Here is a 27,744-nt window from a genome sequence, read left to right on the forward strand (position 1 = left end):
AGAGACAGAGAGACAGAGAGACAGAGAGACAGAGAGACAGAGAGACAGAGAGACAGAGAGACAGAGAGACAGAGAGACAGAGAGACAGAGAGACAGAGAGACAGAGAGACAGACAACAGAAAAGTGCTTCAAGTTAATCTTTATATTCCAGGATGACTTGGGTAACAGAAAGTTTTGGCAGTACTCAGCTTTGTGTGTTAAGTCAAATATGACAATGGTCATGGTGGCAGTTGCTTTCCAATTAAACGCTCACTCCCACCCATCCTCAAGTCCAAAGATGAGTGCCATACTTTGGAAATGTTTGGAATAAAGACAACTTTTTTGTTAAGTAAAGCTGATGTGTGGGAGTGGTTGAGAAAATCAACAGCTGCAAGGCAATTTTTAAAAATTCATTCACAGCATTTATTGCCCATCCCTAACTGCCCAGATGGCAGTTAAGAGTCAACCAAATTGCTGTGGGACTGGAGTCACATGTAGACCAGACCAGGTAAGGATGGCAGTTTCCTTCCCTAAAGGGCAATGTGAACCGGATGGATTTTTCCGACAATCGACAATGGATTCGTGGTCATCATTAGATTCTTAGTTCCAGATTTTTATTGAATTCAAATTTCACTCTGAATTTGAACCTAGGTCCCTAGAACATTATCTAGGTCTCTAGATTAACAGTTCAGCAATAATGCCACTAGGCAATCACCTCCGTAAAGACAGCCAAAGCACATTCCCTTTGGATACGTAGCACTGCAACTTGGAACTCAGAATTTGAGACCCCTGGATTTGAGCTAATATTTGAGCTATATATTCAACCTCCTCCTCACCATTACGAGAGAGTTTGGAACCACTGCTGGTTTAAAAGTATATGAAGTTACAGCAAAAAGGCTGCTTCACTATTAATAGTATTTTCACTCCAGAAGTAATGAAAAGCCAAGTATGAAATTAGCTAATACTCTAAACCCAAATACAACTGGAATATTACACATACAGGTACAGTGGACAAACATTAGGTAAGCGGTCTTCAGCAACAATTGCAAGATTTCAAAAATACCAGGATCACCCACAGAAGTCTCTTGATTAAACTATAAAAATATAAAATATAGGTATTATGTTAGCCTGGAGCAGTGTTTTTTTGGGCAGTAAGACTGCTGTTTTCTGGATCTGTAGATAGTTAAGTTACAAACATGGCCTTTAGTAGAGTGATGTGCTCTTCCTGTTGGATGTGGGAGATTAGGGAAAGTTTCCATGTTACTGATGATTATGTCTGCAGGAAGCGGGTTTGGTTGAGAATCCTATCGGATCACATGGATTGGTTGGAGCAACAGTCAGAGGCAATGAGGAATTTCCAGAAGCTTGGGGGTGTGATGGATGGCAGCTGTAGGAAGGGAGAAAAACCAGTGATATACAGTCAGGTAGATGGTTTACTGCCAGAAAAGGTAGGAGAGGGAGGCAGCAAGTGCAGGAGTCTCCTGTGGCTATCCCCATCACAAGCAAGTGTGCTGTTTTGGAAAATGTAGCACAGCCAGCCAGGTTTCTGGTACAGAGATTGGCTCAAATGTAACAATGGGAATGTCAGGTTCCAAGCAATCAATTGTGATAGGGGACTCACTAGTCTGGAGCACAGAAGACACTTCTGTGGCTGACAGCGAGGAATCAGAATGGTGTGTTGCCTCCCTGATGCCAGGATCAAGGATATCTCCAAGACAGTGCACAATATTCTCAAAGGGGAGAGGGACCAGCAGGAGGTTGCCGTACACATTAGAACTAACGACATAGGAAGAGAAAAGGATGGGATTCTGCGGAAAGAATATAGGAAATTAGGCAGGTATTTAAAAAGGAGGTCCTTGAGGGTAGTAATATCTGGATTACTCCTGGTGCCACAAGCTAGTGAGGGTAGGAATAAGAGGATAGAGCAGATGAATGCATGGAGGAGCAGCTGGTGCAAGGGAGAAGGATTCACATTTGTGGATCATTGGAATCTCTTCTGGGGTAGAAGTGACCTGTATAATAAGGACGATTGCACTCGAATTGGAAAGGGACGATTACCTTAGCGGGAAAGATTTGCGAGAGCTACTAAGGAGGATTTAAAATAGTAATGGCGGGGGGAGACAAGAAGATAGTGAGGAAAGAGATCAGTCTGAGACTAGTATAGTTGGAGATAGGAGCAAATCAAACGAACAGTCAGGGCAGGCAGGAACAACACAGAGAACGAGTTAGGACTTAAAAATTAAACTGCATTTATTTCAATGCAAGAGGCCTAACAGGTAAGGCACATGAACTCGGCACGGTTGTGAACATGGGACTGGGATATCATAGCAATTACAGAGACGTGGCTCAGGGATGGATAAGACTGGCAGTTTAATGTGCCAGGGTATAGATGCTATAGGAAGGATAGAAAGAAGGGGACGAGAGAGGAGGGGGAGTGGTGTTTTTGTTTAGGGATAACATTACAGCTGTACTTAGGGAGGATATTCCTGGGAACTGAGAAGTAAGAAAGGGATGATCACCTTATTGGGATTGTACTATAGAACCCTCAATAGTCAGCCGGAAATGGAGAAACAAATTTGTAGGAGATCTCAAATAGGGTTATGGAGAATCCAAAAGGGATTCCACAAATACATTAATGGCAAAAAGGTAACTAAGGAGAGAATAGGGGCCCCTTGAAGATCAGCAGGGCCGCCAATGTGTGGAACCACAGGAGATGGGGGAGATACTAAATGAGTATTTTGCATCAAAGTGTATCTGGAGAAAAATATAGAAGATATAGAACGTGGGGAAATTGATAGCGACATCTTAAAATGTCCCTGTTACAAAGCAGGAGGTGCTGGGTGGCTTAAAGTGCATCAAAGGTGGATAAATCCCCACGACCTGATCAGGTATACCCTCGAACTCTGTGGGAAGCGATCGTTGGACTCCTTGCTGAGATATTTGTATCATGGATAGCCACAGGTGAGGTGCCAGAAGACTGGTGATTGGCTAATGTGGTGCCACTATTTAAGAAAGGTGGTAAAGAAAAGCCAGGGAACTATAGACTGGTGTGCCTGACATCGGTGGTGGGCAGGTTTTTGGAAGGAATTCTGAGGGACAAGATTTACATGTATTTGGAAAGGCAAGGACTGATTAGGGATAGTCATATCTCGCTAACTTGATTGAGTTTTTTGAAGAAGTAACAAAGAGGATTGATGAGGGCAGAGCAGTGGACACATCTATATGGACTTCACTAAAGTGTTCGACAAGGTTCCTCATGGTAGACTGGTTAGCTAGGTTAGATCACATGGAATACAGGGAGAACTAGCCATGTGGATACAGACTGGCTCGAAGGTAGGAGACAGAGAGTGGAGGGTTGCCTTTCAAACTGGAGACTTGTGACCAGCAATGTAGCACAAGGATTGGTGCTGGGTCCACTTTTTTTTGTAATTTATATCAAGGATTTGGATGTGTATACGGGAGGTATGGTCAGTAAGTTTGCAGATGACACTAAAATGTAGTGGACAGCAAAGAAAGTTCTCAGAGTACAACAGGATCTTCATCAGATGGACCAATGGGCCGAGAAGTGGCAGATGGAGTTTATCATAGATAAATGTGAGGTGCTGCATTTTGGAAAGGCAAATCAGGGCAGGACTAATACACTTAGTGGTAAGAGCCTAGGGAGTGTAACTGAACAAAGAGACCTTGGAGTACAGGTTCATAGTCCCTTGAAAGTGAAGTCACAGGTAGACAGGGCAGTGAAGAAGCATTTGGTATGCTTGCCTTTACTGGATGGTGCACTGAAAATAGGAGTTCGGAGGTCATATTGCAGCTGTATAGGACATTCGTTAGGCCACTTCTGGATTACTGTGTGCAATTCTGGTCGCCCTGCTATAGGAAGGATGTTGTGAAACTTGAAAGGGTTCAGAAAAGAATTAAAGATATTGCCAGGTTTGGGGGTGGTTTGAACTATAGGGAGAGGCTGAATAGGCTGGGGCTATTTTCCCTGAACCGTCAAAGGCTGAGGGATGACCTTATAGAGGTTTATAAGATTATGAGGGGCATGGATAGGGTAAATAGACAAGGTCTTTTCAGAAAATGAGCAGGGCTGTATCTGCCATTGCTGTTTCCTAAATAGATATCAGCTGACTGTCGATTTCATTCCTTTTTTGAAAAAAGGAATCCGAGTTCTGAGAAAGGGTCACTTCCCCGAAACATTACCTCTGATTTCTCTCCACAGATGCTGCCAACCTGCTGAGCTTTTCCGGCAATTTATTTTTGTTTCATTCCTTTTTGATTTTTCTACATATACAAAGTAGTATGAGCATGCTCACTTGTGTATGTACTTAAAGTTATATACTTATATAACTTATAAGTATATAAGCAAAATATATACACACACAATAAAAATGGAGTTTGCATCTTTTGATCAGCTATTAGCCCAGTTATAAGCTCTTCCTGTGACTGGGATACCCTCCAGAAATCCCGCGCCTCATGCTTCTTTTGTACACCTGGTACTTAATTGACTTATGGGAAACAATGAGACCAATAGGATTTCCAATCACCAGATTGTCACAGAGCAATCAAGGGGAGGTGATGGCCTAGTGGTATCATCAGTGGACTGTTAATTCAGAGACCCAGACAACGTTCTGGGGACCTGGGTTCAAATCCCACCATGGCAGATGGCTGAATTTGAATTCACTAAATATCTGGAATTAAAGAATCTAATGATGACCATGAATCCATCGTCGATTATCAGGAAAATCCCAACTGGTTCACTACTGTCCTTTAGGGAAGGAAACTGCCATCGTTACCTGGTCTGGCCTACATGTGACTCCTGACCCACAGCCATGGGGTTGACTCTTAATTGCCCTCTGGGAAATTAGGGATGGGTAATAAAAAAAAAACATTGTTGCTCTTGAACTCCATGGCCAGCACATCTATGGAGTTCTAAACATATTAAGCTCTAGATTTGCAACATCATTCGCTTTTCTTCAACATCCCCAGAAAATATGAGCCTACAGCGTCCCAACAGCACAATTCTAACCTAACTGTGTTTTTCATAACCTTGTCAAGGAGTTTGCTACTCTGGCTACTAATCCTTTCCCACGAATCAAATGTGCCTCTCATCCAGCGCAGCTGCCAAAGCAAGCAAAAGTCTAGGCCTTCTTAAAACTCCAGTCTTTCCAACTCTTTCCTCATTTCTTCCAGATTCTGTCAGGTGAGTCATCCCCTCCTTTCTGCTCCAGGTTCGGCCTTGAATTCCTTCCATTTGAGAGACGCGACACCACTCCCACCCAACTTTTGAACTGCCTTGTTCCTTGACCAATTAATTCCCAAAGTCCTTTCTTGAGAATTAAGAATGCAATCAAGTCAGTTCTTTTGGAAATTATCTTATCTATATTCACTTAGCTCTGTTATTAAATTCTTGAGGACCTAATTTCTTCCCACTACAAATAGTAGGCAATTATTGAACACACAAATCTTTGTACGGTCATATTCTAAGGAAACTTGTCTGTCTTGATTTAGGAATATCACATTTCTCAGCAATACTGAATTCATAAGACACATAACTAAGTTTTTTCGTACTTTACATTCAAGTGCATAGATATTTTTGGAGATGTTACTAATATAAAAAAAAACATTCACATCAATCATCAGTTCAGAATAGCCTGATGATATACAGGAAGCTTCATTTCTTAAAACAATATAACATTTTCTTTAAAATGTTCATTCAAGGGATATTGGTATCACTGCCCAAGCCAGCTTTCACTGCTGTTTGCTCATTTGCCCTTGAAAAGCTGGTGGTGAGCCACCTTAAATACAACTAAGTGATTTGCTAGGTCATTAACAATCAAATCATATTGCTTATGGTTCTGGAAATACTATTGACTAGATCAAGTAAAGCTGGTTGACAGCCTTCTCTAAATGGTATTAGTGATTCAGATAAGCTTTTATGTGCAATCTGGTCACTGGAACTGAAAAGGTTTTTAATCCCAGATTTATTTAACTGAATTTAAATCCCATCTGCCATTGTGAGATTTGAACTCCTATCTCCGGATTATTAGTCCAGGCCTTTGGATTACTATCCAGTATTTACTTTGCAACTGTACCCCAGGTTGTCCAGTCAGGCACAGCACTCAATGAAGCGGACAGTAAACATCTGCACACTTAGGAGAGGCAACAAGCCTGAGTGAAATGGGCAGGAAGAGATATTGTGTTGGTAGTGCACGTAGGGTTAAACAAAAGTGGTTTTGAGGACCTTGAAGATACATGAACACAAAGTCAAATGTAGAACAACCAAATACCATGAATAAAAGCACAAGTGATTAAGAAAACAAATGAACTCACTGCAAAAAGGGTTTAAAGCAAGTACAGTAAACTTTTTATTAACCGGCACCAATGGGATCAGGAGAGTGCTAGTTGGTGAAATATTCCAGATAATCAAGAAGTATGCCTAACCGCAGTAAACCCTGAACAAAAACAGAAGTTGCTAGAAAAGCTCAGCAGGTCTGGCAGCATCTGTGAAGAAAAAAATCAGAGTTAACGTTTTGGGTCTGGTGACTCTTCCTCAGATGCTGACCTAGCTAAGCTTCAAAAGATCTAAACTATCAACACACCACCTAAAATCAATTTTAGGAACACACAGTAAGTAACAGAAATGTAATGCAGAAAGTATACACATCACTGGTTTTACTTTATTTACTGCAGCGGCAAGAGAAGAGGGGGAAATGTCAGCTCACCTTCAATGGATGGTCATCTGGAATTGCACCAGTTTTGTGATTATAATGAACCGGTAGGTCTATAGCACCAAGTCCAACAATCTGAAGTCCAGAAACTCTTTCCGTTACAATGGACTTTACACCTCCAAATTGTAGGTGCAGAGCTGATGGGAAAGGAGTGGTGGTTGTTCTCAAAAAGTGAGCAGGTCAATGCATGCCAGCAACATCCTATAAAGCAATCAGCATCAACAAGAATAGCCATGCTGCCCTAAACAGTTTGCGACATATCATCTGTAAATCAAGTTCCGAAAGGACCTTTACATAGCTGCATTTCACCATGCCAGCTTAAAGTGCCAGTTAAAACAAAGTTAGCTTACAAAAGGCACAAGTGTAAATTAAATGCCAGAGCTGAAGGCTTCTGTGTAAGTTACAAACATGAGAAGGAAAATGAGAAACAGTGCAATTTAAAAGAAGAGAATGGTAAATGCACCAAATTCTGAATATTTCTAACCAGCATCCTGTGATTATTATTGAATGTCTTCTGAGAACCAAAGCAGGCGAGAAGAAACATTTTCATACGAAAACAGTGGTTAAGATCTAGAACATGCCACCTGAAATTGGTGATGGCAGATTAAATTGAAGCATTCTGAAGGGATTAGGATTATTATCTGAGGATTATCAATAATAATAAGGATTACAGGGAGAAGGCAGGGGAAACAGCACTAGGTGCATTGCGCATTGACAAAGCTCAAATGGCCACAATGGGCCTCCTTCTGTGTTGCAAAATTCTGTAATTCTGTGACAACACACAGACCTAAAATACTAAGAAAAATTAAGCATGCAGAAAGCTGCTGCTGCATGTCAAGACATGAAGGAAGCGTCTGTGAATTAAGTTAATTTGGAAGATGCAAAGTTACAAAGTTTGCTCCTCTGGTTAGATAATTTTAATTTGAGGGAAACTAAAACAATAGTGGGTTTACATTACAGACTACCACACAGCATCTCCCTGTGAAGAGATTGCAAAAGGTTTTGTATGACTAGCGCAGCTTCCTTAACAGGTGACTTCAAAAGTAGTTCAGTATCAGTGTTAATGAAATCAATTCATAATCCAATGTATCAGGGAAACCACAAGAGGGAGCGCACATCTTCACTGTGTAACACTAAGTGACCAATCAATGCTCCAAATCTTCCAGTCTTTGGATCACTGGAGGCCAATGTGGGGAAGAAAGACCCAAACATATACATCTCTCAGTGCCAGTACAAATCATCACAAATTGAAAATTCTCAACTGTTCTTTCTCATGGCAACTCTCGAAAAGTGGGCCACTCATACCCCAGACTAAAACATCCGAGAACTTAGAGGAAGTCTGACAACCAGATATACGGGCCCATCAGCATGTGAGCATACTCAAAGTCATGTACCAAACCCCGAGTTGTGACTGGATCCTTGGAAGAGTTGAAACAGAGGATGGCAAGTTCTTGAATGGGGCCCATAGATGAACTGGTAGCTAAATATACTATCCTTCTGGGGGCTTAGACAACCAAGTCAACACCAAATGCCATGGTTTCAATTCCCATGGACTCAACTGGGGAGTTGTGCAGTGAACCTGATATTTGCGCAGTCCAGATCTCCAAATATTTCGCTCAGGTTTTAGCCTTGGAGGGAATGCTGTAGATATTTCTCTGGTGTGAGTCCTACACAATTGCTATTTTCTGGAATCTATAAGAGTCTGTTTTGGAATTAATGGCAGTATACTTTCACTGGGTTTGTAAAGTACTTAAGTTTGCGATCTACATAAATAGATCAGTTTATTCTGTTTTATCTTCATTTCTTTTGATTAATATCTTCTGCTTAAATGAAAAGCTACAACATTGCATGTCTATGTCTAAGTAAAAATCCGTATTGTTAAAACAAAATCAAAACGACATCCAATCTGTCAAACTCGATTTCAGTCTATGATCCGACTTGTCAATTAATAACATCTTACGAGAAGGAAGGCGGCCACATAAATCTCAAAATTAAAAAAAAATGAATCAAGACAAAATATCCAAGTGAATGGAACGTGTTGTACATGAAATGCAACGCTGGTCATGCCAAAACACTGCATTTAAGAAAAAAAATACCAGAAATCTTAACTTCATGTCAAAATTCCCAAGTTAAAACATATGCATTTACAATGAACTGTTCACAACCATTGGCCTCTTAAAGCATGTTACAGCCTATTAAGTTATTTCTCCTAAAAAAAAGGTGTTGGAATGTAGGAACCTCAGCAGCTAATTGCATTGCAAGTTCCCCAAAAAACACAATGTGATAATTATAGTCTGTCAATCAGACTACTTTTTGTGATTTTGACTGAGATTGATATTAGTCAGGACGCCAGGGAGAATCTTTGACACTCACCGGAGGGCAAATGAAGCCTTTGATTTAAAAATTTGGAATTAAGTCAAACAATGACCAGCACAGACCCAGTAACAGTGGTGACGCTGTATAGAGTCAGGTGGGAGCTATCCTAGGAGTCATCAACATCAACTCCAGATCCCCATGAAATTTCATTGCATCACGTCAAACATGGGTAAGGAAACCGCTAATCACCATGTCCTGTCCTCCCTCAGCTGCTAAATTTTAAGCATCCATTTTAAGCATCCAGTGGAGGAAGTACTATGGGAAGCAAGGCAGAGAATGTAATCTGGATGGAAGATTTCTATGTTCACGACCAAGACTGGCTCAACAGTAGCACTACTGATTGAACTGGTTGAGTCCTAAAAGATATTCCTGCAAAACAACATAGCAGGTTTTGAGGGAATAAAGAGGGAGAAACATACTTAACTTTATCCTTACAAACCTGCCTGTCACAAATCTATCTGTCCATTCCAATTGGTAGGATTAACCATGGGCACAGTCCTTACGGAGATGAAGTTCTATCTTCACATTGAGAAAACCCTCTGTGTTGTGTGGCACTATCACTGTGCTAAACGGGATAGAGTTTGAACAGATCTAGTAATGAAAGACTGAGCATACACAAGACACAATGGGCCATCAGCAGTAGAATCATGCTCCAACACAATACATAACCTCATAGCCAGGCATGGCTCCATTCAAGTATTAATCCCAAGTCAAGGATCAATGATGGTTCCAAGAAAAATGCAGAAGAGCATGTCAGGAACAGCATCATGCATCCCTAAAAATGGTTTCAACCTGGTGAAGCTGCAAAATAGAACTACTTGCGTGCCAAACACCACAAGCAGCAAGTGATAGACAGAGCTAAGCGATTCCAAAAAAAATGGATCAGATTAAAGCTCTGCAGTTGTACTACATTCAGTAAGGAATGGTGGTGGACAATTAAACAACTCACTAAATCTGGAACGTCCATAAATATCTCCATGCACAATGATGGAGGAGCCTAGCACAATTGAGTAAAAGCTAAAGTCTTAAAGCATTTGTAACAATCTTCAGCCAGATGATCTAACTTTGCCTCCTCCAGAGGTCCCCAGCACAGAGGTCAGTATTGATCCAATTTGATTCATTTCATGCAATATCATGCATCTGGCTGCATCCTTCTTATTTCTTCATTTATGCTTCATATGAAACTTCACCTTATCTTCTTTCTGGGCCTACAGTGGATGAAGGCAACTACAAGGGGCTATTGCAACAGCAGCAGTGTGGTGGATCCTGTCTGCTCCTTGTGGCTATGGCAACTGCAGCTTCAGCAGCGACGACTTTGTGGGTCCATTCCATTCCTCCTGGCCATGGTGGCTATGTAGCAGCTTCAGCAGAGGTAGCGTGGTGAGTTTGCTTGCTTTATTCCTTATAGTTCACTGTGGTTGAGTTTTGTGTCATTCACGACTTTTGAAACTGTCCCTTGTACACTGAAGTCTAGGTTGTCAGTATGCTTCAGGAAAAGCAGGGGTCCTCACACTAAATTGAACAAGTGAGATTGATCTTTGCAAATCCATGTTCCATACCCCTATTGGCCCACGCCCAAATGCTGATGAGTATCAGTTTTTATTTCAAGCTCTTGCAAATTTCCTATTAAGCAGAAAACAAAACACACAGTTGGATATTTTAATCGCTTTACCTGTTTTAAGTAGCAATATAACAGTTTCCACTGTGCAGTATTCTGCCTCACCTAACATAGAAACACAGAAAATAGGAACAGGAGCAGGCCAATGGAGCACGTCAGCCTCTGCCATTGATTACGATCATGGCTGATCATCGAGCTTAATACCCTAACCCTACCTTTCCCCCATGTTCTTGATCCCGTTAGCCACAAGAGCTATATCTACCTCCTTCTTGAAAACAGTGTGTTTTGGCCTCAACCGCTTTATGATAGTAAATTCCACTGGCTCACCATTCTCTGGGTGAAAAAATTTCTCCTCATCTCAGGTCCTAAAAAGGTTTATCCCTTACCCTTAAAAAGGTGGCCCCTCATTCTGGACATCCCTCATCATTGGAAACATTCTTCCTGGATCTAACTTGTCTAGTCTGTTAGAATTGCATAAGTTTCTAAGAGATTTCCCCCTCCATTCTTCTAAACCCCCTTAAATACAATCCTAACCAACTCGATTACTCCTCCTACGTCAGTCCTGCCATCCCAGGAATCAGTTTGGTAAACCTTCATTGGACTGCCTCTATTGCAAGAGCATCCTTCCTCAGATAAAGAGACCAAAACTGCTCACTATATTCTAGGTATTGCCTCACCAATGCCTTGTATAATTGCAAGATTTCCTTGTTCCTCTACTCAAATCCTCTTGTTATAAAACCCAGCAGCAGTTTACCTTCTTTACTGCCTGCAGCCCTGCACACACTTACAGTAACTGGTTCACAAGGATGCCCGTTGAACATTGTCTCAATTTACTGCCTTTCAAATAATATTCTACATTCCTATTTTTTCTACTAAAGTGGATAACCTCACTTATCGCACATTATACTAGCATGCATTTTTCCACTCACTCAGCCTGTCCAAAACAAAATACTGCAACATCTCTGCATCCTCTTCACAGTTCACCCTTCCACCCAGCCATACCTCCTGAAAGTTTTGAAGGTATTACATTTCGTTCCCTCATCTAAACCATTAACATATATTGTGAATAGTTGGGGTTCAATCCCCAATATTTCAATTATTGAAATAACCATTTTCCATTTCTCAAGCATCTTTCACAGTTATTACACAACACAAACACATAAAACACGCAACCCACTATAACCATACTGACAGTGAGGAACAGAGTGTAATGCGCACAAAAATTTCGAAGACAGAAACTGATCCCTGATATGGAATTACTAAAAAGAGACAAGAATACAAAAAAAGACTCCATGTAGTTGACAGAATTCTTTTGAGACCAAATGAGGAGATTCCTTCATCGGCTTGATGGAAGTGCAATGAAATTCTGCAGAATAAACAAGAAGCAACTAATAATCAGAAACTGACTTTACAAGTCCATTACTCACCAGCATGACAAACGGTAAGCATCCATGTCACATAACCATAGAATGGTTGCAGTACAGAAGAAAACTGACTGGCCTGTCATGTATGCATTATGACTGAAGCTAACGTCATTACTGCACAAGTCAGATCCCAGGGTGAAAATCAAATCAAAAAATGAACTAAGTGGTTCTTGCTGAAAGATGAGCGTGCAATGCTATAGATTTTGCTTCAGTAATAAAACAGAATTGCATTAACAAAAGAAATGAACGTAAAATAGAATAAGCCAAATTCAAAGTTTTTAAACACACAATAAAAGTATGATTCCAAAAAACACAAACATTCCTTCTTAAATTGAAAAGAAAACAACTTTTATATGGTACCCAAAAGATCACAAGTACTCACACCAAACTTTCTATATTTAACACTTTGATAATCACAACGGACTTGAAACTTCAACTTAGAAACTGGAACAACAGATAAGTTCTACCTGGAGTTGTTATGCCCCTGGGCTTGAAAGTACTCTGCTTTAAGTAACCTGTTCAAGGTTTAGTCTCAAGCCAGAAGTGTTGGGATTATCAGTAACTCTTCACTGTCATGCAATCTAATTTCGCCATATCCTTCCCTTCTCATGATCATTGGTCCATATGGCCACTTTCATCCAAGGCCTTCAAAAAACTGCCCAAAATTTAATGCCAAGCTAAAAACAAATCACTCTCTCATCTGCGGGTGTTTCCCTTCAGCCTAAAATTAACCTCTCCTGACCTTCCAAACTGGAATTTGTCTCGTTTGGTCTTAAAACCCACCAATATTGACAAAAAAAAAAATCATTAATTCTCAAGCTTGGCTTCAAAGTATGCATTAAATGAAATCCCCTGTGGCTACATAAATGCTTACAAGTTAATAATTAAAGTTTAGATATTCAGAAAAACCCATATTTCTCAATAACCCAAAAATCAAAAACCCAAAATGGCAATACATGCTGTTAAAAAAACACACATGATCTACCAACAGTTCGGAAAACATTTTCACTTCTGATGATTATTCTGTTCCCTTTGTAAAGCCCATATTGTATCTGTCTACAGAGTATATTTTCAAGTTAATCTATTCTATTGGGTGTGGGCATCACTAATTGGGCCAGCAGTTCATCTCCAGTTGCTCTTGAGAAGGTGGTGATAGTGAGCAGCCTTCTTGAACTACTGCAGTTCATTTGGTGTAGGTAGACTCACAATGTCATAAGAGACGAAGTTTTAGGATTCTGAGCCAGCAGGAGTGGTGATATCTTTCCAAGTCAGGATGGTGAGTGGCTTGGAGGCATACTTCCAAGCGTCAGCTTTTCAATGTATCGGTTGCTCTTGCTCTTCTAGGTGGCAGTCGCCCTGAGCTTGGAAGGTGCCGAGGAGCATTCCACAGTGCATCTTGTAGATCGCACACACTGCTGCTAATGAGTGTCAGTGATGGAAGGAGTGAATAGATGCTGGCTGATTTACTTAGATGGTGTCAAGCTTCAAGGGTACTTGGATCTGGATTCATTCAGGCAAGTGGGGTGCATTTCATCTCACTCCTGATGATTTCTAGGTGGTGGGTAGGTGATGCGTTATGTGTTACAGGATTCTTAGGCTCTGACTTGCTTTTGTAGCCACTATATTTGTATGGCTAGTCCAGTTCAGTTTCTGGTCAATGGTAACCTCCCAGCAAGTTGATAGTGCGTTTTTTTTCTATTCATTTTTGTGATGTGGGCGTCGCTGCCTGGCCAGCATTTCTTGCCCATCCCAAGTTGCCCTCAAGAAAGTGATAGTGAGCTGCCTTCTTGAACTGCTGCAGTCCACCAGTACGTTGACCCACAATGCCGTTAGGGAGGGAATTCCAGGATTTTGACCCAGCAACGGTGAAGGAATAGCGATCTATTTCCAAGTTAGGTTGGTGAATGACTTGGAGGTGATGGTGTTCCTATATGTCTGCTGCCTTTGTCCTTTTAGATGGAAGTGGTCGTGTATTTGGAAGGTGCTATCTGAGGATCTTTGGTGAATTTCTACAGTGCATCTTGTAGATAATACACACTGCTACTACTGAGCGTTGGTGGTGGAGGGAGTGAATGCTTGTGGATGTAGTGCCAATCAAGCAGGCTGCTTTGTCCTGGATGGTGTCAAGCTTCTGCAGTGTAATTGGGGCTGCACTCATCCAGGCAAATGGTAGTATTCCATCACAATCCTGACTTGTGTCTTGTAGATGGTGGACAGGCTTTGAGGAGTCAGGTGGTGAGTTACTCGCCACTGCATTCTTAGCTTCTGGCCTGCTCTTTGTAGCCAACGTGTTTATGTGGTGCGTCCAGTTGAATTTCTGGTCAATGATAACTCCCAAGATGTTGATAGTGGGGGATTCAGTGATGGTAACACTGTTAAATGTCAAGAGTAGTGATTAGATTGTCTTTTATTGGTGATGGTCATAGCCTGGCATTTGCGTCGCGTGAATGTCACTTACGACTTGGCAGCCCAAGCCTGGATATTGTCCAGATCTTGTTGCATTTGAACACGGATTGCTTCAATATCTGAGGAGTCACGAATGGTGCTGAACATTGTGCAATCATCGGCGGACATCCCCATTTCTGACCTTATGGTGGCAGGAAGGTCATTGATGAAGCAGCTGAAGATGGTTGGGCCGAGGATACTACCCTGAGGAACTCCTACAGAGATGTCCTGGAGCTGAGATGATTGACCTTCAACCACCACGACCATATTCCTGTATGTCACGTATGACTCCAACCACCGGAGAGTTTGCCCCCCGATACCCAATTATTCCAGTTTTGCCAGGATTCCTTGATGCCACACTCGGTTGAACGCAGCCTTGATATCAAGGGCTGTCACTCTCACCTCACCTCTGGAATTCAGCTCTTTTGTCCATGTTTGAACCAAGGCTGTAATGAGGTCAGGAATGAGTGGCCCTGGTGGAACCCAAACAGGGCGTCACTGAGCAGGTTATTGCTGGGCAGGTGCTGCTTGATAGCACTGTTGATGACATCTTCCATCACTTTACTGATGACTGAGAATAGACTGATGGGGCGGTAATTGGCCGGGTTGGATTTGTCCTGCTTTTTGTGTACGGGACATACTTGGGCAATTTTCCACATTGCTGGGTAGATACTAGTGTTGTAACTGTACTTAAACAGCTTGGCTAGGGGAGCAACAAGTTCTGGAGCACAAGTCTTCAGTACTATTGCCAGAATATGGTCAGGGCCCATAGTCTTTGTAGTATCCAGCATCTCCCACTGTTTCCTGATATCATGTGGAGTGAACTGAATTGGCTGAAGACTGCACGTTCTCCCAGTGTTTGCGTGGGTTTTCTCTGGGTGCACTGGTTTCCTCCCTTAGTCCAAAGATGTGCAGGTTAGGTGGATTGGCTATGCTAAATTGCCCGTAGTGTTCAGGGATGTGTGGCTTAGGTGGGTTATGGGAGATGGGTCTGGGTGAGATGCTCCAAGGGTCGGCACGGACTTGTTGGGCCGAAGGGCCTGTTTCCACACTGTAGGGATTCTATGATTCTATGAACTAAGACTGTAATTTTCCACCTTGTTGGGTAAATGCCTGTGTTGTAACAGTACTGGGACACCTTTGGCTATAGTGCATCACATTCTGGAGCACACACCTTCAGTACTGCTGCTGGAATGTTTTCCAGGCCCCACAGACTTTGCAGTATCCCGTGCCTTCTGTCATTTCTTGTTATCACATGAAGTGGATCAAATTGGCTGAAGATTGGCATCAATGGTGCTGGGAACCTCCAGAACTAGAGATGGATTATCCACTCAGCAACCTTGCTAAGGATTGTTGCAAATGTTTCAGCTTTATCCTTTGCACTGATGTGCTGAGCTCCTCCATTATTGACAATGGGCTATTTTGGGAGTCTCCTCCTCCACTAAAGTTGTTTAATTGTGCCACCGTGTTCAACTAAATGTGGCTGGTCAAGCTTAGATTAGATCCAATCCACTGGACCTGAAATTGCTTAGCCCTTTCCATCACTCTTGGCTTGTGCTGTTTGACATGCAGGTAGTCAGTCACGTTTTGTTGCTTCACCAGTAGGTCACCTCATTATCAGGCATGCCTGGTGCTGCTCCTGGCTTCTCCTACAACATTTTTCATTGAACAGGGCGGATCCACTGGCTTGACGGTAACACTCAAGTCAGGGATATGCCAGGCCATAAGATCACAGATGGTGTTGGAGTACAATACTGCTGCTGATGACCCACAGTAACTCATGTATAACCATTCTGAATTGCTAAATCTTTCCAAGTCTATCTCATTTAGCGTGGAGATCTTACCACAGATGATGACGAAGAGCATCCTCAACCTGAGCTCTGTCTCCACAAGGACCGATATGGTTGTGCAGCCATTTCTTTTACCAATCACCTTAAAAATCAGTATCTGCTGATTCACCACTCTTATGTAAATAGGAACAATTTCCCTTCATATGCTGTCAGAACTCAAAATTTTGAATAATTTATCAAACCTCCTCTCCACACTATTACTTTAAGGATAAGAATTCCAAATTCTCTAAATTGTCCACATAACTCTAGTCACTCGTCCCTGGAACCATTCTTGTAATCTTTTTCTGTGCCTTCTCTATTGCCTTCATGTGCTTCCTAAGGAATGGTATTCAAAAAAACACCTACAATATCTTCTGGAGTGAATATATATAGCTATCACTTATAGAAAAGGAAAATGATCAATAAGGTAGACGTACAACATTTCAGATAATTTTTAATGATTTTAAATGTCGCTTGGTAGCTCAAAATTTGGGTAATGCTGGAAGAAAAAGCAATATGTCCAAGCTTTTCATCATGCACTCACCAGGATGGAAGCTATTATACCAAAATGTTTAAGGCAGCAACAATTTACGCCACACAAAAACACGATACTGATTGGTTGGCACGTCAGACTGATTGACCAAGGTGTTGCCACGGAGAATGCACCACGTAATTACTGACCCCATCCTTTTGTTTAATTCAGAAAAGATGCAACAACTGGGCATGTTCTTTCGTTTGCAGAGGAGAGGGCCCTGTATATTAACATATTTAACTTCTATCTCATACAGTAATCTTAAATTGATTATGAGTTACATTATTAGCACACTTGGAATTGTTAAGCAAATGTTGTCCAACCACTGCATTACATCCAACATTCAACACTATGTTTCAAGTATTACAAGCAAGGGTTAGTCGGGTACAGTCAGTACTCTGCCTATTGCAAGCACACAAACAATATGCTTTTCAAATTTAATTTTAGATGTGCACTTTTCTGACCCCCTGAATCAATATTCGTAGGTTCAACGGCCACAATCCAAAGGTGCGAGCACAAAATTTAGGCTGTCTTGTACAGAGGGCTAGTGGCAGTCACTTGAATGACACAGGAGTCCCAAGAATCAATATCTGTTCTCTAAGCTGGAAAAAGCTTCACTGCCACAATTTCAAATTTGAGCAGAGGAATTCTCATGATATCCCTCAACCAAGATCACCAGCACCAATAACGTAGTCATCTCATTGTTTATTTGTTCTAGGTATGTGCTAACAGGCTGTCACAATTCCTAATATTACAGCAGTAACTACACCTCAGACAATATAGCTTTGGTTACTTCGTAACACCGAGGTTTCTGAAAGAGACTATAATTTAGAAAAATGAATTTGACTGGTCATAGTTGTTGTGACCTTTTGCATAGCTACTCTCTGTACTGAAGTATGAAGACAGAAGCTTTTCAAGTCAATGTAAGGAACTTGGTGTCAGAAGTGTGTAGCTAAAATTGTAAGCATTTTAACAATTGTGAAAAAGTTACCAGAAGAAATAAATGCCAAAGAAAAATCAAACACTTCAATTTGCAACTCTACGACTGGAGAAATCAATGTAGCTTGAAATTTTTCTGTCCCTGTCCTATGGAGGTGAAAGGAGATTTGAAACAATTGGAACTTCTTCCAGTCTAAATGACAAAATTATGGCATAACCATAGTGTTAAACAGAAAAGCTGAAATAAAGAGAAGCACCCCTATTATCAGCTCTGGGAATAAGTGCCCTAAGCAGTATTGCACTCTAGACCTCACTAAACAACAGAAAATCAGGCTAGAGAAATGTCGAAGGCCATGAAAGATTCATTTTGAATGTATACAATTCATGACAGAAAACATCCAACATCAGTGCTCAGGAAGAAAAGATTTACAGAATGACCAGCAGAAAGATCAAGGCCAGAGTACAGAATGTAAATATTGTGGAGGACACAATGCAAAAGGGAAAAGGTGCAGTACAGGGAAAGCACAGGAAAGTGCTCTAAATCCAAGAAGTTGAACCACTTTGCACACAAGTGTTTTGCTGAGAAAAAGCAAAGCAAGCCTATGAAGGCAGCCATTAAAAAAATCTTAAATGCTGACTCTTAGCAGTCACATTACATCATTGAAATTAGATAGCATTGACATTTTCTCAGTGATAAATGGTTTGCGACTGCTACAATAATGATTGCAGAAGATGAGCATCAAACAAATGTGTCATGTCAGATAGACACTAGTGTTAAGTGCAACATCATGAGTTTTGCAGACCTGAGAGATGACTGAACATAGTGACTTGAAACTGTCAATGGTAAGGGGGAGTGTACATGTTAAGAACAATACTCATTCTAAGAGGTCAAACTAAGCAAAGAACCCAATGGAAATAAAAAGGTGTGCAATGTCACATAATACACACTAAATAAAATCCTCTCTTCTTAGCTGAAGAGAGATCTGCAGAATTTTGCAGGGTACCAAACTAATGGCTATTAAACAAATCCAGAAAAACTACCAAGATTTTTTCCAGAGATCTTGGATGACTTCCTAGTAAACATCTTGAGGGGGATGAAAAGTTCAAGACCAACTCAGTATCTGCCAAGTAAGTGCTCTAGTTCTAAGTCTGGCATAAAAGACAAGACAGAGAAACTTGGAAGAGGAAAACCAAGAAAAAGTGACAACTCCTACAGACTGGATTAACACCATGAGAGCAGTAAAGAAAAAAGTGGAAAAGCTAAGCACATGTATAGAACTAAAGGATTTCAGGAAAGCTTTAAAGCAATCTCGCGTCTCCAAGCCAAAAACTAAAAGAAACGTTGCCACAATTTGCCAAGACAAAAAGGTCTTTAGACCACAGGATTATGTGAGAGCAGAAGTAGACCATTCAGCCTATCAAGTCTGATTCATCATTCAATGATATCATGACTGATCTGATGATCAGCTCCACTTTCCTGTCCAATAACTCTCGAGTGCCTTCCTGATTAAAAATGTGTCCATCTCAACCTTGAATACATTTCATGGCCCAAACTCCACAACCCTCTGCAATAAGGAAGTCTACAAACTCAATTCCCTCATAAGAAGCTCCTCCTCATCGGTCTTAAATAGATGATCCTCTGATTCTAAGATTGTGACCTCTGGCCATATTCTTCCACAAAGGGAAGAACCTTTCTACCCCATCAAGTGCCTGAAGAATCTTATATGTTTCTTTAAGGTCACCTTTCAATCTTCTAAATTCCAATGAAGCACAGGACTAACCTATTCAACCCCTTCTCACAAGAGGATCCCTCCATACTTGGGATCAATCTACTGGACCTTCTCTGCACCAAATGCAATGCCAGAAAATCTTTTCTAATGTGGTATATCAGCTGTGGCCTGACTAGTGCCTTGTACCAACTTAGCAAGACCTCCCTATTCTAATATTCCATTCTCTTTGCAATAAAGGCCAACATTCCTGTTGCCTACTGAAGATGGATGTTAGCTTTACGTGATTTTTGGATAAGGACTCTCAAATCTGTTTGTGCATTCACATTGTTCCTTCTCCATTTAAATGATATTTAGCTCCTCTATACTGCCCAAGGTACAAAGGATAGACACTGACAAGTATAGCTGAAAGCAAGCACGAATTTTCTGACTATATGCTGAATGCTATTTGGGAGGTTCAGATTGCTGTGCACGCTATTTGGCATTTCTACTGGTCTGGAGAAGTATAAACATGGACAAGTTAGTCAGACTGGTGACTGTTATATCTGCTAGATTACAAATGAAGACATACAATGGAAGAAGCCATCACTCACCATTATCAGAATATGGTGAGACTTCAGGTAGCTCATTAGAGGAACCTGAAGTTGAACAAGGAAAAGGTTGAACTGGAGAAGACCGAAGTCAAGTATATACATCATGTACTGAGAGCGAAAGAGCTTCAACCTGACCCTGATAAAGGAGAGAGCTGCAGTAGAGACACAAAAAGTAGTGAAAGTAGTGCAAAAAATTATTGGATAATGAATGACCTAGCAAAGTTTTGGCCTACTTTTTAAATTGAGTGTGAACCTCTACAAAGTGTCACTGCATAGCATGGTATTGGGGCACAGAACAAGCAGCAGCTTTTTCCCATGAACAGCGAATAATGACAATCCCAATGCTGGGGTATTACAATGTCAACTGTGATGTCACCTGGCAATATGATGCCAGCGAGACAGGACTTGGAGTAACTCTCCGCAGCATGGACAACTCATTGCATTTGAATCCACAGCATTAACTTAAAAGAAAGATTTCCCAGAGAAGGAACATTAGCCCAGGAATGGGTAGATACCAGAAAAACAACTAACAACAACCCACATAACTATCAATACAGGATTTGAACACTTTAAAAGATTTAAGTATGCAATGCATGTGCATTAATCGATGAAACTGGGCCAGACTACAGTTAACAGTTTTTGTTCAGGAGTGATATTTTCTTGACAGACCATGTATTCTGGATAACTTGTAGCTGCATGATAGTGTGGGGAAGTTTTTTTATATGAAAAAAAGGGGACATTGGAAGATGCATTTGTATGCTGTTGCACCGTATTGTGATTGCCACAAGTCATGTGACCCCTCTAATGGAGTTGCTTTTCATATCAAGGCATGATGGCAAAGCCCATTAAATGCAACATATGAAGCGTGCATAAATCCAAGTACACTTATCATTAATGAAGTGAATTTTCAATACAGTAAAGAATACCACATTTACAGAGAAAATGATGTTCTAAATGTAATGTCAAATTTTTCAACAGATATGAATCCTTTTTGATACTGTCAAGTGTATAAAAGTCAAAAGTACATACTTTCGCATGAAAGGAACTAAACTTGTAATTAAGTCAAGGAAGAGCTCTTGGGAAAGGCAAAGGAAGAATTCAAAACATGAACTCAGTTTCTCTCTCCACAGGTGCTGCAGACCTTAGAGTTTCTCCAACACTTCAGTTCTTTTCATTTAAACATCTTCATCTGTTAAGTAAATAAAACCACAAATTGAAACTGTTCATCTGTGAACAGAATTTGGATTTTAAAGCAGAAGTACTTTTGGGAAGAAATTATCATAATCACTGTTAGTTCTCAAGTGAGGGATTTTGGAGCCCAAGAGATAAATAACTATTGCCCCTCAACTACATGTAACAAAATTTCACATTGCTGATTACCCATTCTTAGACGTCCTGGAGATGGAGTAACAAAGTACGTGCAATTTTAATGCATTGTCAGTATATGGAACTAAGCACATTTATTTTGCTCTGTCTTATTCAAAGTACTTCATCTTCATTTCAAAAAATCCAATACCACATTTAATTTTCTTGCATATCAGAATCCTGGTGCATATAACTTAAGTTTTCAGTATCAAAAACATTGTGAAATTTAAAATTACTTTGCATAGATCAACACTAATAAAATTCCTGTGCAACTTTTAAATTATTATTTTCTCAGACGATGTCCCACATACCACCATGACTATCCCTGGGCATGCCCTCTCCCACCTGTGAAACCAATCCACCAGAATTACTGTACACCATTGCACCGGTCATGAGGGATGTACCCTGGCAATCATGACCATTAACTCGGGACTCATGACATCAGGCCAAACATGGTTAAGGAATCCTGCAAATGACCTCTTACTGTTGCCCACTCTGCCAACCCCCTGAATCAGTATTCCTCGATGCTGAACACCAACTGGAAGAAGCAATGAGTGACAAAGGCACAAAATGTATCCTGAGTGGGAAACGTTAATGTTCAGCACCAGAAGAAGCAACACAATTAACTAAGGTGGCTGAGTCCTAAAAGATATGGTATGAGATGGGGGTTGCAGTGGGTGCTGGGAGAACCAACAAGTCGGGTAAAAACACAGCTAACTTCATCCTGACCGATCTATTTGTTGCAGATGCAACTGTCCATGACAATAATAGCAACAGTAACCAATACACAATCCCAGAGGAGACAAATTACCATCTTAACATTGAGGATACCCCTCATCATGTTATGTAGTATCACCACCATGTCCCATGGGACAAATTTTAAACAGAACTAACAACTCAAAATTGTGCACCCATAAATCACTGTGGGCCAAGAAATACTTCACAATCAGCAATGTCATGGTCCAGGACATCATCCATTCCACCATTACCATCAAGTCGGTGGAATTAGTTCTGGCTCAATAAAAAGTGCAGGAGGCCAAGCCAGTAGCAGCAGGCATTCCTGAAAGCATCAACCTGAAGAAGATACAATGCAGTACTACTCACAGTCAAACACTGAAAGCAGGAAGCAATAGAGAGACATGACAATTCCACAATCAATGAATCAGTTATAAGCTCTGCAGACCTGCCACATCCAACATTAAATAGTGGAGGACAATAAAACAAGTTACTGGAGAAGGAGACCCCACAAATAGCTGCATCCTCAATGATATTGGAGACCTGCACCTTTGTACAAGAGCAAAGGCTGAAGCATTTACAACAATCTTCAGTCCAGAAGTACGAGTGAATGATCCATCTCTGCCCTTACCAGAGGAATCCAGCATCAAAGATGTCAGCCTTCGGCCAATTCAACTTTCCCCACGTACATCAAGTCATGGGTGAAGGCATGAGATACTGCCAAGGCAACGAGCCCTGACAACATTCCAGCAATAGTACTAAAGACCTGTACTTCAGAATTTGCAGCACTGCTCGTCAGGATGTTCCAATACAACGCTGGCATCCTATCTGACAATGTAGAAAATTGACCACAATTTCCCGCATACAAAAATGCAGAACCTAACCAACTCAAGCAATTACCGCCACATCAGTTTAACCTTGATCATCAGTAAAGTGATAGAAGGGGTCATGAACTGAGCTATCAAGCAGTGCTTACTTAGCAATAACCTGCCCAATGACATTGTTTGCCTCCACCAGGGCCACTCAGCCCTTGAACTCTTCTAGCCATAGTACAGATATGGACACAAGAGCTGAACACAAGGGTGGAAGCAAAAAGAACTTGCCTTAACATCAAGGTTGCATTTGACATTTCAGCATCAAGGAGGCCCAACTAAAGTAGGCTCCACAGGAATCAAGTCCAAATCGCAAGTAACTTGCTTGCTACACAGATTCTCTTCTTGTTGGACATGATAATTGGCTGACGCCTAAAGATTGTCATTGACACTTAATTGTACTACCATCACTGAAGACCCCATTATCAACAAGCTGAGCATTTTTATTGACCAGAATCTGAACTGAACGAGCAGTGACTACAGCAAATTCAAGGCTGGAAATTCTATGGTGAATAATCAACCTCCCCACTCCTGTTTGCCACTGACAAGACTCAAGTTAGGAGTACACTGGAAGACTCTCCATTTTTTGGATGGCTGCAGCTTCAACTACAAAGACTGAAACTGTCCAGGATACAGCAGTCCACTCATCACCTTCAACATTCACAACATCCAGCACCAAGACATAGTGGAAGCAATGTGTACCATCAAGATGCATTGCAGCAACTCACCCAAGCTCCTTCAACAGCACCTTCCAAACCCACATCCTCTATCAACCAGAAGCACAAGGGCAGCAAATGCACACAAATGTTAGCACCTGCAAATTTCCTTCCAAGCCATACAACATCCTGAACTGCATAACTGTTCCTTTACTGTCGATGTGTTACAATCTTGAACTAGCTTTCAAATAGAACTGTATTCCTACGACTCATGGACAACAACATTTCAAGAAGGCAGCTCACCACAACCTTCAAAGGACTTTTAAGAGATGCACAATAAACTCTAGGCAGCAATATTTACATCCCGTGAATGATAATTACAAAAAAAAATCTGAAAAACTCAATGCTGTAGAAAGGTAAAGGAGTATGCACAAAATAAATGCAAACATTTGTTCAGACTTGCAAGCCAAATTAAATAGTTAACTCCCTATTTGAAGACTTTGAACGAATTGAAGATCATTCCATGTGTGTGCATGTGTGCACTTGCTTGTGTGTATATGCGTGATAGAGACAGTATGTGTGCACGCACATGGCTGTGGCAGCACAAAAAACTGCATGAAGGCCTTATGCATTAACTGTACAAAGGCAAAGGCATTCTCTGAGATTGAAAGTAACAAAATTGCTCTTTCTTGCCTTCAAGGAAATCTTAGGAGACTGCTTACAGTTACAACAATTACATATGGTGTAATTGGAGAAAGGCATTAGCTGCAAACTAATGAGAAAGTAAACTTTTGTAGCAACCAAACAGGGAGGCTTGAGAGAGGGAAATCAATTCATCTCTCGTCACCTGCTTGCAACGTTTGGCAATTCATGATGGCTACATTTCCCAGCACCAGAAATTACACTAACATGGGTTGAGACATTCCATTAGAATTTTTTGCCATTCCCCAAAGCTCCTGTTCCAGTTATGTGCAAGTAAGGCCAACATTGTAAACTTAGTGAAGTCAGGGAACCAAGTTAAAGGTCTGCCTGCCCACCTGTGCAGTGGCATGATAGTACACATTGCACTTGACCAGTTTTCCTTTCTACCAAGTTAAAAGAAGCTTTAACAATGCAAATTGTTCTAAGAAAAGGTTTCATACAATGCAAAGGTATCACAATTGGGTTCCACATGGGTCTGTATTGAAGTCACGATTATCTATTTTATGAATAAATTGATCTTGGGAATTCAGAACTAAAATTACAATTTGCTCACCTCAAACTAAGGGGATAAAACAATAATCATAAAATCACAGGCGAATACAGTGCAACATGAAGCCATTATGCCTGATTGATGCTTGGAAAGAGCTATCTAATGCCTTCTCATCTGCACTTTGCCATAATCCTGCAAAAGGTCTTCCATGCAGGCATTCATCCAGCTCCCCTATGAAAGCTCTTTCCCACCCTGCTTCCACCACCCTTTCAGGCAGTGCATTTCAGATCACAACACCTCACTATATTACAAACCATTTCCCCATCTGGCCAAAATCTAATTTGTCAATCAACTTCAACCGAATTGTTTACCAACTCCGTCACTAGAAAACAATTAAAGTTTTGGCAAAGATCTGTAACTCGGGTTGTGGGTGAGATTGTTGACTTGCTCACTGAGCTGGCTTGTTCTCGTTCAGACGTTTTGTCACCATGCTAGGTGACATCATCAGTGGAGCTTCCACTGGAGCAATGTTATTCTACTCCACTTGGAATTTATACTATCTGGTCTGTTATGGTGAGTAGTGTCATTTCTGGTTTTGTTCTGTATGGGTTTGTATATGGGGTCCAATTCTGTGTTTGTTGGTTGCATTACAGGTGGAGAACCATGCCTCTAGGAAGTCCTGTGCATGTCTATTTGAGTGCAGGGTAGTGTTATAGCCACAGAAAAGGTTACTATGGACCACACCAAACCCTCTCAAAATATTTTAAGAAGGTAGCCCAGACACTAACTTTTTCTTATTTTAAAGGTAGATGTGAAGTGCATGTTCCACAAGAGATTCAAAGTCCTCGTAGTTATTAAGCAAAACACAATTTATTTAAACACTCTATTTAAAATACAAATAAAAGAAAAAGGAATTTAGAATAACTTAGCCATTGGAAAACTTAACAGAATAATAGATACATTACCTATTACTAATTAACTGTTCCAATATCGTAACATCCCAAAAACACACCCCTATGACAAAAGAATTTTTTTTTTAAAACTGACCATATTGTCACCATGTGCAGAGAAAGAGAGGTCAAAATTAATATTTGAGAGGTCGTTCAGAATTCTGATAACAGTGGGGAAGAAACTGTTCTTCAATCTGTTTGCATGTGTACTCAAAGTTTTATATCATCTGCCGGATGGAAGAGGGTGGAATACAGAATTACCAGGGTGGGAGGGGTCTTTGATGATGTTGGTTACTTGTCGCTGCCTCAGGAAAGCATAGATGGAGTCAATGGATGGAAAACTGATTTGCACGATGGAATGAGCTGTCTTCATGACTCTTTGTAGTTTCCTGCAGTTTTGGGAAGAGCAGTTGCCATACAAAGCTGTGATGTATCCAGATACAATGCTTTCTATGGTGCATCAATAAAGATTGGTAATGCCTTTGTGGATATTTCGAATTTCCTTAGCGTCCTGAGGAAGTAGAGACATTGTTGCGCTTTCTTGACCATCACATTGTTGTGGGTGGACCAGGACCAAATGCCGAATGTATTTTCAACAGTTTTATCTGGCAGCAGTTTCTATCCTCAGTCACAAGTTATGTGTTTGGTGTGGAATCTGTGCGCACATGCTATGTGGGGGTATGTGTGCTTGGTGTGGGGTATACACTGAATATACAAAAACTGGAGCACAAGAAAGCCATTCAGCTCATTGAATGGTAGAGCAGGTTCAATAAGATGATGGCGCATATGATAACCCTACATTCCTGCCTAATCCCAATAACCTTTCAACCCCATGTTTAATAAGAACATGGCTTCCTCTGCCTTAGAAATATTCTGAGATTCTGCTTCTACCACTTTTCAAGGAAGACAGTTTGTCAGACTCAACCTTCAAGAAAAGGATTTTCCTCATGTCACAATTGGCAACCATTTTTTTCCAAAAATGAACTCTACTTCCAGATTCTCCCAAAACAGGAAACATCCTTTCCACAACTGTCCTGTCAAGGCCTCTCAGGATCTTATATCTTTCAATCAATCTGCCTCTTAGAACTTCTACCTCCAGCCGAGACAAGCCAAACTGGTCCAAATAATATTCCAAGTTAACCTATCTATTCCAGGCGTTAGTTTAGTTAACTTTCTCTGAACTGCTTCCAATGCATTTATAGCCTTCCTTAAAAGAGAGAGATTGATACGGCACACTGAACTCCAACATATGGTCTCATCGAGACCCCATACAACTAAAGCATAACCTCCCTAATTTTAAATTTAATTCAGCTCACAATAAACAAAAAGAAGATTCTATCAACTTTCCTAGGTACTTTCCGTCTCTCCACACTAACCTTTTGTGACTCAATACACAGCAACACCCAGATCAAAGCTCTGCACTCTCTTATCATTTAGATAATACTTTCATTCTTCCCACCAAAATGGACAATTTTACATTTTGCCCACATTATCCTCCATTTGCAGATCTTGTCAGTTCACCTAACCCCTCTCTAAACATTTGTAGCCACGTTATGTCCTGTTTACAACTTATTTTCCTTGCTGTCATTGTGACAACAGCAAATTTAGCAACCATACTTTTGGTCCCTTCATCCAAGGGAATTGTATAAAAGTTATAAGTTAAGGCCTCAACATTGATTGCTGTGACACACAACTCATTACATCTTGCCAGACAAAAATGATTCATTTATGCCTATTGTGCTTCCTGTTAGTTAACCAATCTTCAATCAATGCTCATAGGTTAC

General features: G+C 40.9%; 1 protein-coding gene and 1 pseudogene across 1 annotated transcript in view; one reads left to right on the forward strand and one right to left on the reverse strand.

Moving 5' to 3' along the window:
• The window catches only part of sos1 (son of sevenless homolog 1 (Drosophila)), a 216,869-nt gene that overhangs the window by 81,527 nt on the left and 107,598 nt on the right, over positions 1–27,744 (reverse strand). The window lies entirely within an intron of this gene.
• LOC109922883 lies at positions 6,690–6,882 on the forward strand (annotated as a pseudogene).

The sequence above is a fragment of the Rhincodon typus genome, chromosome 9, assembly GCF_021869965.1.
Source record: "Rhincodon typus isolate 14 chromosome 9, sRhiTyp1.1, whole genome shotgun sequence".
NCBI lineage: Eukaryota > Metazoa > Chordata > Chondrichthyes > Orectolobiformes > Rhincodontidae > Rhincodon > Rhincodon typus.